Below are 12,597 nucleotides of genomic sequence, written 5' to 3' on the forward strand. Positions count from 1 at the left end.
TTTTTTAAATACCGTGGACATCTGTGAACTTTCAGTCAAGGGTACAAAAACCATTGTCTAGTCTTGTGGTTTCTTGTCTCATCCTTATACAGCCATGGTACTGGTTGTGACTTACCAGTGATCAGACAGTTGCCATAAACAGTAACATTTTTGTACCAAATCTAACGCACCTGCTTTAACCTCATTATGACCAGTTTGACGTTGTTCAGCTGAAAACCAAATTTTTGATGGTGTTACTAGATATTTTGCTATCTCTATCTTTTTTAATTACACTATTCTAAGAAACATTAACCTTTGTGATGATGGGTGTCATTGAATGCAATCATATGCCGTTTGTCCAATTGATGTTCAGTTACCAGTACCAGTATTTATCTTGACAGTTTTATTGGGAGAAACAGCTCAATATCAGTCTGATGATGATCTGTCACGTGCATGATCTGCTCGGTGCAATACTGTCTGCACTCAAGCCTTACACTATATAAGCTGTGAAGATTAATTGGTGTGTTTTACATTGACAGCTATTTAAATGTAAGCATTCTATTGTTTACTAAGGCACTACGATCAACAAATATGTGTCCTTCTAGAGGAGTTTGTGGCCTATTTTAATTTATTTATTTTGATTTAGGGATAACTACTGGACATGATATGGGTCATACCATGCCAAGTGGTCTAGAGGCTCCCACACCACTATCATGGAATTTAATAAAATCTTGGGTGAACATTATCACTTGTGCCCAATAAAGACACAGTTATTCTGTCTCCAAGTCAATACTTGTGGAGATTTGTTTCACCCTATAGTGTGGTTTTCAAAAGTGTACCTCTAAAGCACTCCACAGACAGTTAATGATATTGCACAATAATTCTGTGAAATAGTATTGCACAATGATATTGCCATTTGGAATATTGGACAATAGATGCTGCTACTGCAATAATTCCTCTACTTTGTTGCAAGGAGGAACAAAAAGTGTGGATAAAAAATTGGTTCAAGGACTGTCAAAGATCACTCATGAAAATTTGTTGTGAGAATTGGGGTTGAATGAAAAAAGAATGTCATAACTTTTTACATTGTGATGGTCCAACATTTGATACATTACAGGAAATGGTTGTCCCAAACATAGGCACCTTCCCCACATTAAGTCGGTGATTCATCCGATGACTGTTGGGATTGAAATGAAATGTCGTGTGATGAGGGCCTCCCGTCAGGTAGACCGTTTGCCTGGTGCAAGTCTTTTGAGTTGACGCCACTTCGGCGACTTGTGCGTTGATGGGGATGAAATGAAGATGATTGTCAGGAGGCCTGCCTTGCCACCGCATTAGAATTGCTGAGAGAGAGGAGCAGTGAAGGGGGTGACAGCGCTGGCTGCTTTCTGCAATCTTGGCACCATTGCCCCTAACAGTGTACACAGTTTTATGTTCGTATCTCAGGGTATCTTAACATTGGCGGAGCTTGGAAATAAATGAATGTCTTTCACCAGTTTACTCCACTTGTGGCAGCTCTTGCAAAATTGTCAAGTTATTGTGGACAGACTGTACTCTGGATTCCATGAGGGAGAGGAGAGGGTGCAGCAACAAGTACCCCCTATTTCCTCCCCTTGTGGATGGATGTCTGTGGCTATAATAACTACATACTCAAACTTCAAAATTTAACTGTGCATTACGAAGGCACTGGAGATCATGTTAATAAAATTGTTACAGAACAGATACAAAACACATCCTATACCATACATTAGAGTTTTATACCATTGTCACATTGCATAAGTTTTGGCGAAGTTCAAAGCACTCTACCTGACATCTTTTTGGAAAAGGATTCATGCTATGAGAATTTTTAGTGTGTCTTTCTATTTCGCATTGCTATTGCTGTGGTAGCTTACTTCTGTTGTAAAATAATCTCCTTTGTAGGCCGATTGCATGTTCTTAGTATTCTACCAATTAACTGAAGCCTGCCAGGTACTTTAGCTGTGACCTAGGCCATATGATTGTTACATTTTGTACCTCTACAAAGTTATTTGTGTGTGTTGGTGGATTCCAGTTAGTTGATATTTTTGTCATTTAAAGCAAGTTGCCAATCTTTGCACCACTTTGAAATCTTGTCAACATCTGGCTGAATATTTGTGCAGCTTCTTTCAGACAGTACTTCATTCCTGTGACTGCACCAGCTGCAAAAAGACTGAGATTGCTATTAATAATGTCTCTGACGTCATTAGTATACTACACAATCATCAAGGGTCCCAACACAGTTCCCTGGGGCACACCTGAACTTTCACCGATACTACACATGACCGTACTTTTGCTAATTAGCATAGATGTTGTACTGAGTCAGATACTTGTCATAAATAGAGAAACACAGCATTTATCTGACTGCTTTGATCAATTTGTTTCAGGGTATCATGTGAGAAAAGTGCAATTTGAGTTTCACTTCAGATGTTTTCACGAACCATGCTGACTGTCGTGGTGGGGGCCATTCTGTTAGAAGTTCCTCATTATGTTTAAAAGCTCAGAATATGTTCCAAGATTCTGCTATGAATGGATGTCAAGGATATTGGACGGTAGTTTTGTGGACCATTTCTGTTACCCTTCTTGTAGGCATGTGTGACCTGTGCTTTCTTCCAATCACTGGGCACAGGTGTTTGTTCAATGGATCTAAGATAGATAACAGTTAACAAAGCGACTACCTCGACACCAGATGCGTATTATAATCTGATAGAAATTCCACTAGGCCCTGAAGATTTTAAATTAGTGAAAGTAATTCCTTATCTATATAATAAAGGGAAACATTCCACGTGGGAAAAATATATCTAAAAACAAAGATGATGTAACTTACCAAATGAAAGCATTGGTATGTTGATAGACACACAAACACACACACAAAATTCAAGCTTTCGCAACCCACGGTTGCTTCATCAGGAAAGAGGGAAGGAGAGGGAAAGACGAAAGGATGTGGGTTTTAAGGGAGAGGTTAAGGAGTCATTCCATGTGTGCGAGTGTATACCTGTCCTTTTTTCCCCCTAAGGTAAGTCTTTTCGCTCCCGGGATTGGAATGACTCCTTACCCTCTCCCTTAACACCCACATCCTTTCATTTTCCCCTCTCCTTCCCTCTTTTCTGATGAAGCAACCGTGGGTTGCGAAAGCTTGAATTTTGTGTGTGTGTTTGTGATTGTTTGTGTGTCTATCAACATACCAACGCTTTCGTTTGGTAAGTTACATCATCTTTGTTTTTAGATATATAAATCCTCGTCTATGTTCGTTGGGAACATTTGTACAAAATTTCATCAAATTCCATGATTGTGATGCAAGAGGTTTACCCAAAATTGGACCTCTTGACATGGAATGGCTCATATATTATATTGTTTAGGATGTATACTGAAAAATTAATGCTCTAGCATACCAGCACCAGTCTGTCTGATAGGTGATGTGTATGAATAAGATTGTTTATAGTGCTTTAGTGGTATGCAGAAAATAGTACCTTTCCATCTTCATGAACTCTTGGATGCATCTTGCCAGATTACTCTGGCGTGATCATGTCTAATACATATGTTAACACAGGACTCAGTCAGAGAATTGGAAGTGTTCATTTATTCCTATCTGGACTGAGGATGCAGAATTTTGGTGCGGAGCTGAGCACATGTCTGAAAAATTTAGTGTTCTGTGAAATTAACTTCTCCCTCAGCAATATAGGTAAGCAGGCCTTGCCCTGCCATGCAAGGGCTGAGGAGCATACTGGGCTCAAGGCTTTTAAGAAAGGGACAGGTCCTATATCCATGCTAATTGACAAAAACAGCCACACCCCTGATGCTACTTCATCAAACATAGCCCCCTGTGGCGCCACCTGTCACTGCTGTATACACCCAGTTGATCATCAATTCGACATTCCCAACTGTGCCATTGATTCAGTAAGTGCACTGGGAAAGAATATTATTAATTTCATTTATGAGAAGTGGTATTTCTAATTTTCTTGTGTATGTTTACTTTGCTGTATTGTAGGCAGTGAGTGCATCTTTTCAGTCTTGATGTGTTCCAGCAGGCAGATCCTACCCTGAGCAATCGCATCAGGCACCTACAGAGGAAGGTTCTGGCCAACAGCTGATGATGCCAGATTATGTACAGAGAGGAATGCTGTTATCAAGGCAGAGGTCCATTTGTGCCTTATGGCTGCTGTGAGACACCAATCTTCTAGGGACATAGGCAGCCTTCTTAATCTCTTTCCGGATATGTTCCTAGACATTGAGATTACCTCCAGAGTGCAGCTTGAGAAGTCAAAAGTAAATTACAGCATTGTGTTCAGCCTGGAGCCATTTTTCACTCGATAACTACAGGATACTGTTGCTGCCTGTAACGTGGTTGTGCTTGGGTTAACCAAAAGCAGCAGATTGTGGGATAGTAAGTGCTGCAAATTTGTAGGATAGTGTCTTGGGCTAGATTTTGAACAGGCACTTCAATTCAGTGTTCCTGCGAAAAAGTGCTGCGGAAACTTATAGTTGAAGTGTTTGACACAGGTGCTTCTCAATCCAGGGTAAATCTGGAATGGCAGGTTGTCAGGGTGTCCATATACAGCCATAATGTTAATAAGGCATTTCTAAGAGAACTGAAAGGCAAGCTTAAAGCAGCAGGCAATGCAGAAGAAGCAAGCTTTTGGACTTTCTGACACATGAGTTACTTAAAGTGCATGATGCCTTGACACGTTGTACTAATGCTGGTTGCAATCTTGTTCAGTTTCTGAGAACTTTATATAATCTATTCAGAAACATTCCATCATACTGAACTAATTTCTCCAATGTTACAGGCATCTCTGTTTTCCTGCAGAAATTTTGTACTATACAGTGGTTGGAAAATGAAATGATGGCAGTCAGGACTGAGTAAATATTGACAGCTATTGAAAAGTACATTAAGGAAGTAGAAAGGGTAAAAAGAAACAGAAGGGGGTAAAATCAAAGCCTAAGATCACTATTTGAATTGCTAAGTGCCATATCTATCAAGTACTGCATGAGTCTGAGAACGATAAGATGCTGTGAGCTCATCTCGCCTTTTTTGAGACTATGGTTGCTCAGACCGAGCTGTTTCTCACTAAATTTGTCAGATGCCCACTTACTTCCTTTCTTCTGTACTACCTCCTCTCCCCCCCTTTTTCAGTTAATGGTCAAAGAATTAATGGGAAATTTTATCAAGCCAAAAGTTTTGGAGAAACAGACTATCTTCAAAACAGCTCTGAGCGACAAAAAAAAAAAAAAAATCAGGTACAGAACCAAGAAAGCTCTTGGTCAATGCGACATATCAGAGAAAGGTATCTTAATGTTTCATAATGATTCTTGTGCATCAAGAGGAAAGAGATTAGAGAAAAGTAAGAGAGCTACAAAGGAAGAAAACAAAACTCATGAAAAGTGCTGATAAAGAGGTTTCTTGGATTGAAGTAGTAGTTCTGCCACTAAAAAATACCTGCTTTTGATTTCACTTAATGTTTTTGTAAATATCCTTCCTTTACTTTTTATTTAATTGTTGTTCATATGATGATCAGTTTTCATTGTCACAGCTTTAGTTCACATTTACATTGAGATACACATTTGTACCGATTGCACTTCTCTTACCAGTGAAGGATAAATGCATACATTGGTATGAAAAGTGAAAATTGGAAGGAATCAGTATTTTTGTCACACAAACAACCTTATGGTTACATAGAGTATCACTTTCACATGGAGCCATTACAGTATGAAATCTTGTATCAAATAACAGCATTTCTCTATTAACAAGTGCGTCATTTTATTTTGTAAGGTATTTAAATTGGCTTTTTTAGATCAGATGTAGTCTGTTGTAAAAAATTATTCCTATTGTATGTGAACTACAATCTGCACCCTTGTATTACTTTTAAATCGATGAAAATTTTCCCGTCACCGTGTTTTGTAGATATGTGCATCATTGTTCATTAATTTATGTTTTGGATTTAGTAGATGATGAAAATTTTATATTTTCTGAAAATTTTTCTGCAATGCTCTCTCTTTTACCTTAATTACACTCTTATTGCCTTATTTTGTACTCTAAAAGCCTATCTGAATAGACTGCTGGTGCCCTACCTTGATCTCAGTATCACACTGAAGATGCAGATATATCAGTCTGAATTATATTTGCCTTAAGGTATCATGGTCCTGGAAGGCTAAGACGCGTTTTGGTAAAAATGTATTTGTTCTGACTTACAAATATGATTTACTTGCTCCTCCTATGGCAGGTGTTATCCATGATAATACCCAAAAATGTGTGTTTAATTGTGTACCTAAGTTCCAGTGGAAATGTAAATGGAACAACATTTACATTTAAATTATATTAAACAGGAAATGTAGTGCCACTAGCTTCTCTTTATTTACAAGTAGCTTATTTGCAGTGAGGTAAATTGACAGAATATTGTAATTCATTTGACTACTGTTGGAAGCAGTTTCAAACTAGTCTGTTACTATTTCTTCCATAATTGTTCTGTTCAAATTGAATTTGAACTTTATTCTCAGATCACTGTGTAAAAAGTGCACTTTTTTGCTGAAGTAGATAATTCCCTGCTTTTATGCCTGTGTGTATCCCCAACAACCTCTGTTTCTAACTGAAATGTTTTGTTGATGTTTTACTTCCTTTGAAATGCAGTCTTATTCTAGCTTTCCTGTAAATTGTTGTTCATATTACTTTTGATACTAAATTCTGATGTCATATTCTGGTGTTCATTTCTTGGATAAAATGAGCCATATCTGTTTCAGTGTGTACATCAGCAACACACTTATGTTAACAAATATCTCTGGCATCTCATTTCTTTCATTGAATGTCAGCAAATATACACTCCTGGAAATTGAAATAAGAACACCGTGAATTCATTGTCCCAGGAAGGGGAAACTTTATTGACACATTCCTGGGGTCAGATACATCACATGGTCACACTGACAGAACCACAGGCACATAGACACAGGCAACAGAGCATGCACAATGTCGGCACTAGTACAGTGTATATCCACCTTTCGCAGCAATGCAGGCTGCTATTCTCCCATGGAGACGATCGTGGAGATGCTGGATGTAGTCCTGTGGAACGGCTTGCCATGCCATTTCCACCTGGCGCCTCAGTTGGAGCAGCGTTCGTGCTGGACGTGCAGACCGCGTGAGACGACGCTTCATCCAGTCCCAAACATGCTCAATGGGGGACAGATCCGGAGATCTTGCTGGCCAGGGTAGTTGACTTACACCTTCTAGAGCACGTTGGGTGGCACGGGATACATGCGGACGTGCATTGTCCTGTTGGAACAGCAAGTTCCCTTGCCGGTCTAGGAATGGTAGAACGATGGGTTCGATGACGGTTTGGATGTACCGTGCACTATTCAGTGTCCCCTCGACGATCACCAGTGGTGTACGGCCAGTGTAGGAGATCGCTCCCCACACCATGATGCCGGGTGTTGGCCCTGTGTGCCTTGGTCGTATGCAGTCCCGATTGTGGCGCTCACCTGCACGGCGCCAAACACGCATACGACCATCATTGGCACCAAGGCAGAAGCGACTCTCATCGCTGAAGACGACACGTCTCCATTCGTCCCTCCATTCACGCCTGTCGCGACACCACTGGAGGCGGGCTGCACGATGTTGGGGCATGAGCGGAAGATGGCCTAACGGTGTGCGGGACCGTATCCCAGCTTCATGGAGATGGTTGCAAATGGTCCTCGCCGATACCCCAGGAGCAACAGTGTCCCTAATTTGCTGGGAAGTGGCGGTGCGGTCCCCTACGGCACTGCGTAGGATCCTACGGTCTTGGCGTGCATCCTTGCGTCGCTGCGGTCCGGTCCCAGGTCGATGGGCATGTGCACCTTCCGCCGACCACTGGCGACAACATCGATGTACTGTGGAGACCTCACGCCCCACGTGTTGAGCAATTCGGTGGTACGTCCACCCGGCCTCCCGCATGCCCACTATACGCCCTTGCTCAAAGTCCATCAACTGCACATACAGTTCACGTCCACGCTGTCGCGGCATGCTACCAGTGTTAAAGACTGCGATGGAGCTCCGTATGCCATGGCAAACTGGCTGACACTGACGGCGGCGGTGCACAAATGCTGTGCAGCTAGCGCCATTCGACGGCCAACACCGCGGTTCCTGGTGTGTCCGCTGTGCCGTGCGTGTGATCATTGCTTGTACAGCCCTCTTGTAGTGTCCGGAGCAAGTATGGTGGGTCTGACACACCGGTGTCAATGTGTTCTTTTTTCCATTTCCAGGAGTGTATTTAAACACAAGACATCTTTTTTTGTGTGTCAGACAGTATTTTCATCAGATTAGTCAGTTCCTGAAGAGACTTAAAATCAGACCAGTCATCAGGGCCACCAGCTGAAATACATCAGTTCATTCTGCCTGTGGAATATAATGAAAGCTTGGAACTCCCTTGTTTACAATATGTCATTTGAGTGCAGACAGTATTTCATCAGACTGACCATGTGCATGTTAGTACAAAGCCAAATTGAATAAGAGAGCTGTTTGTGACTATGATATCTGAAGAAATCAGCAGTAGCTGGATATGCATTGAAAAACAGATAAAAAATTTCATTCAGTGTCACTTCTATCACCATCAACACGCTGAACTGAGGCAGACATGTCCTGCCTGTCACACACAACTTGTGACTAAGGCACTTCAGGTATTTAATGCCTTGATACCTAAAACTTCCAAATTTTTTAGTTGCCAATCATTACAATTTTGTTGAAACTGAGAGTTGATGAACTCACTGAGGATTGTGTCCAGTATTTGGAATACTGGTAGCATAAAAGACAATGAGAATAATGAAGTCACATGCATTTCTCTGGTGGAAACTTAAATCAGTTCCTTCTGCTCATTCTTACTATTAACTTACTGTCATTTGTAATTGATGAGTGGTTTGTTTGAAGCTTGAACAAAAAATAGCAAAATCATACATGATCAGTTACCATTAAGCTTGAAATTGTTGTGTATAAAATATTATTAATTACTAAAGGAGACATTTAAAACACACTTGAAGACCAGCTTTCTCTTGCTCATATCTGTTGAAATAGTATAACTGACTTAATATCTGGAAAGGGGTGACCAGAAGAAGATGGGAAGTCATTGTAAGAAGTCCTTTTTTGGGACTTATAAGGATACGTTGCTTATAAGTAGTGACTGTCCTAACATAAATTTTTACATTTAAGGTGCTGTCTGCTTTACATTATTTTTTTATCACCACCTTTTGCAGTGTTAAATGGTAAAGGATGAAGTAATATCAGTTTGGCCAATACTGGTGTTGGCTAAGGATCTTCCTGAATCCTACAGACCTTGACAGTATTCAATTTACAATGTATCCCAAAGTTCCTTCGACTAGTGTTAACTATACCATAATAAATGCTGGGCAATGTATGATCCAACATTTGTTTGAGGAAGAGTGTGATATCTTGGGTGAGAATTACCAAGCAGTAACTTCAGGCATGCCTGAAGGGATTGTGTTGGGATGCTTACTGTTGTTATGTTGTGTATTAATAATGAAGACAATATTAATAATAACAGCAAACTTTTTGTAGGTGATCCAGATATCTGTTATGAAGCAGTGTTTGAAATAAACTGCACAAATATTCAGCCAGATTGGTTGGTTTGTTGATTTGGGGATGGGACCAAACAGCGGGGTCAACCGTCCAATCGGAACATGGAAGGAAGTCAGCCGTGCTCTTTCAAAGGAACCGTACTAGCATTTGCTTGCAGCAATTTAGGGAAATCACAGAAAACCTAAATCAGGATGGTTGGATGCGGATTTGAACCGTCGTCCACCTGAATGCAAGTCCAGTGTGCTAACCACTGCACCACCTTGCCTGGTCTTCAGTAAGATTTAAGACTACTACAGAGATGGGCAACCTATTTTAAATATTCACAAATGTAAAATTGTGCTGTGCACAAAGTGGAAACAAGCTGTATCTTACAACCAAAATATCATTTAGTCACATCTGAAATCTGTCAACTCACACAGATACCTGGGTGTAGCAGTTTATAGGGATATGAAATGGAATATCACATAGGCTCAGTACAGGTAAAGCAGGTGACAGATTTTGGTTCATTAGCAGCATGGTGATAATTTATACATCAGTCAGAAACAGCTCTAATGTTGATACAATAGCTCGCTACAAAGTATACAGTATAAGTATTGAAGTTAGTCATATGGACATCAAAACAAATTTATTATGAGAAAAGATAATCACATCAGACAAAAAAAATTGAAGACAGTATGGGATACATTGGAGGAGGGGCCTGGTAGAACCAGACATAAAGAGGTGCAGATATCATTAAGAGAATGATGCATCGGTAAAAGACGTGCAGTGTTGCAAGCATTTCATAACTATTACAGAAAATATAGCGTTGTCAGGTTCAGTAGATGCTGCCTTAGAATATCTCAGACAAGTCATTACTAGTAGCTTTAGTAATATGAATATGAGAATCACAGCACCAACTAAAGTAATGACCCCCATAAAATCTTAAAAATTGTAGTGGTTGTGATAAAAATCAGTACAAATATAGTTAATTAAAAGAGTGTGATTTTGAGTTTAATAACACATTAAATTGTCTGTGTAACTGATCACTTATCGGTGGAACATTTCCTGAATAGTTGAAGGAGGCTAAAGGTAAGCCTTTGTTTAAGAAAAGACACAGGGAAAGGCCATCAAATTTCCGTACAACTTCATTTTTGCCAGCAATCTTGAAAATTTTAGAAAAGTAATATTCAGTCAGCTTCAGATCAATCTGACAACAAATAATACATTCTCAAAGTCACAGTTTGGATTTCTTAAGGGTTCTGATACAGAGAAGGTTATCTACACATAAAGTGAGAATGCACTTAGTGAGTCAGACAATAAAAGACAGACTACTTTTATATTTTGGACCGGTCAAAGGCATTTGACTGTATAAATCACAACATTCTTTTAAGGAAATTAGAATATCATAGTGTAACAGGGAATGTAAAAAGATTCAAGTCCTGTATCTGATGGGAATTAGATGGTGTCGTAGGTAAGAGACCTTTGTTAGTCTCTCAGGCATCATCCAACTGGGAACTAATTACAAGTGGTTTCCCTCAAGGTTCCAACTTAGAACCATCACTTTTATTATGTATATCAGAAACTTTAATATGCGACTTTACCAGGTGCTAAGTTTATTTTGTTTGCAGAATATTCCACTATAGGATTTAACAGAGGATATTGAATTTTTACAAAGAAAAGCTGTACAAATGGTCACAGGTTTGAATAAATGTTTCACAGAGTTCTTGTTGCATCAAATTTGTCAGTCTTGAGCTTTTAACAGTTCCTCCTTACCGTATCTTATGGACGCTAAGACAAACTTTTTTCTTCAAAAAATTTTCTCCAAGATATAGGTGCGCCTCTTACACTCAAAATGAATATAAAAATGTTCAGTATCTGATTTTAAATTCCTGCCCGTCTTCAAAGAGGCCAGATATTCATTGCCACGGGTAACCTATCTCTATCTGGCAACATTGGATTTGACTGGTAGCAACAGTGCACCGATGCGACGAATGTGGGTTGTGAGGAATCACAAGCTTGCTAACACTTGTCTCCCTCCCACCCCTCCATTACAAACCAGAACATTGTCTAGCCTATGAGTGTTTTAGCCTATGATGTGTCATTGCAGTCTATGGTGCCAGTGAACTTGAATTGTAAGTGATTTTTGTTATTGGTAAAGTGCAATATTTTTGTTAATAGCTAGTTTCATAAAGGAAAAACATAAAAGGTATTCATATGATGTGGGCTATAAATTGAAAGTAATAGCATATGCAGAAGAACATGGAAACAGAGCAGCTGAGCAGCATTTCAGCCCACCAGCAACAGAAAAAAAATATTCGTGATTGACAGGCCAGTAAAAAAGAACTGAAAAAATGAGAAAGACGAAATGTGCAAATAGAAGATGGAATGCAAAATGGCCAAAGATGATATACTGAAATCAGTTGAAGGACGCCAACAAAATGGCACTGGCATTGATACAAAAATGATTCAAATACACACTTGTAAGCTAGCACTGTAGTGAACTTAAAAGACTTCAAGGGTGAATTTCACTGGTTGGTGCTACAGGTTTATGAAGCATCATGCTCTTATCATGTGAACCAGAACCAAAATATCTCAGAAAATGCTATAAGAGTATGAAGAGAAAATATTATCTTTCCATTACTTACCGGTATTATTCAGCATTGAAAGAAAATGAATGTGGAACTAAGCCAAACAAAGAATATGGATGAAATTCCGCGGACATTTGATGTGCTGAGTAACAGCACTGTTGCCATGAAAGGTGCTAAAACTGTAACTATAAAAACAAGTGGACATGAAAAATTGCACTACACTGTTGTCCTTTCATGTTGCACTCACAGTACTAAACTTAATTCAGTGATTATTTTCAAAAAACAATGCCAAACCTGAAATACCACCATGTGTTGTTTTCATGTACATGCCAAGAGTTGGATGGACAAGGCTGGTATGTAATTATGGATTAACAGAGTGTGGGAGAGAAGGGAAAGTGCCTTATTAAAGAAGAGTTCTCTTCTTGTGCTAGATCGGTTTAGTAGTCATTTGAAAAATTATGTAAAAGAGAAATTGAGACA

The sequence above is a fragment of the Schistocerca cancellata genome, chromosome 7 (assembly GCF_023864275.1).
Source record: "Schistocerca cancellata isolate TAMUIC-IGC-003103 chromosome 7, iqSchCanc2.1, whole genome shotgun sequence".
Lineage (NCBI taxonomy): Eukaryota > Metazoa > Arthropoda > Insecta > Orthoptera > Acrididae > Schistocerca > Schistocerca cancellata.